Here is a 1,686-nt window from a genome sequence, read left to right on the forward strand (position 1 = left end):
TTGTTGTTGTTGTTGTTATTGTGGATCATTACGATAAGAGTAACCTTACAGTTGTTGGTGGTGGTAATTGTGATATTCTCGGTGTCGCTGATGTTGCGCCAGGTGTTATTAACATGCCGGGGTTTGGTTAACGTCGGTTGTTGTCGCCTTGTATTTTGCTGCTCATTAACATCAGTCTGCGGGTTTATGAGTGAAGGCGTTAAGTGGTTTGAAGGGTGAATGTTATATCGAGGTTTGGTACTGCGCAGCATTTGGGAAATAGTGTGTTGATGTTATGATAAAATGCACCCCTCCCACTGTAACTGAGTGCGACCTTGTTTTCATTTTATGATGGTCTAATATAAAATGATTGTTTCACTGATGTTGGTGTGTATCAAGTGCGACTCACATGAGGTGCTGGTTTCATACAGTTTGTTCTGGGAGCTGGTTAGAATACAGTTTTACCCTAAAGGGCCAGGAGAACATGATATTGATGCCAGCTTGAACCCTGATGGTTTTATGAGATTCATATTCTATTATTTACTATCAATGCACATAATCTAGTGCAATTTAAAAAAAAAAAGAAAAAAAAAAGTTCCTTCATGTTTTGTATTCCCATTCTGTACCAGTACAGGCTTTAACTTGTTTTATTGCCTTGTTGTGGGTAGTTTTATTGGGTTGTCGGTGTGTGTGTGTGTGTGTGTGTGTGTGTTTGGCACTGTGTTTGTGTGACAGTGTGTTCCAGAAATGGCAGCATCATCACTGGCATGTTTGTGTTGGCACCTTGACGTGAAATCCTGCACTAGCCATGCTTTTTTAGCCTATGTCTACTGCGACTCTATTGGCCCTTTCCAAAGGCATTCATCTGTGTACTTTTGATTGTGACTGTTGATGGAATCACTTCACACGCAGATGTACGCTCGTACAGTGTTAACTGGCCAGCTTGGAATAACTCAAAGATAAATTTGTCTAGTGCCAAGAGCAGGAGGGGGGGTGGATAAACTGCGTGTGTGTGTGTGTGTTTGAAAAGAAAAAGACTGAGTTGCAGATTCATTTTCTGATAACACTGTTTTCTATTTTAGAATTGGCCAGCATGAATACTCCCTGGTTAAACTGATGATACCAGAGCATGAAATCTGGAATATACACAATTATCCATTAAAATGTGCGCTAACAAACACCCTACGTCATTTACTTTAACGTTTGGAGACTTTATCACTTTTCCATTGTCATATTCAGATTACATTCACCATTCATTTACCAAATAGTTATCCACTCACGTAAGACTCAATCAGGTTCACTAAACTATGTGGATGCATTCTACTGGTGTTAGCACAGTATCCTTCATGAATTGAGGTTGCTTTTAAACTGGTTAGTGCGTAGCAAATTGTTGTTTCTCAACTTTTGAGGCTTGGGATTAATTCAACGCCGGATAGAGCGAACAGGTATATACAAGTACACATTCCCTTGTTGCCAACAACCCACTCACACTCCAGTATAACATGACACATTTACTTTCCTCTTCTTTGGCTCCAGTCTGGTCAAATGCCGGCCCCAGCTCTCCTGACGCCACTGCACTGAAGATGACTGCAGCTTTCTATTAAAAGAGCGCTTGTTCTCAGGAATTGACTGCTTTTGATGCGACTTCAGTGATGAGTCATCAAAAGAGGGGGGGTCTGTGATATCCCCAGCCTTTTTCTTCCACCT

At 41.0% G+C, this 1,686-nt stretch overlaps 1 protein-coding gene across 2 annotated transcripts in view; it reads left to right on the forward strand.

Annotated features, from left to right (window-relative positions):
* ppm1ba (protein phosphatase, Mg2+/Mn2+ dependent, 1Ba) overlaps nt 1-1,686 on the forward strand; it is a 15,655-nt gene that overhangs the window by 609 nt on the left and 13,360 nt on the right. The gene's annotated exons all lie outside the window — the stretch shown is intronic.

Source organism: Morone saxatilis, unplaced genomic scaffold, assembly GCF_004916995.1.
Source record: "Morone saxatilis isolate NCDOM2014 unplaced genomic scaffold, NCSU_SB_2.0 Contig19, whole genome shotgun sequence".
Lineage (NCBI taxonomy): Eukaryota > Metazoa > Chordata > Actinopteri > Moronidae > Morone > Morone saxatilis.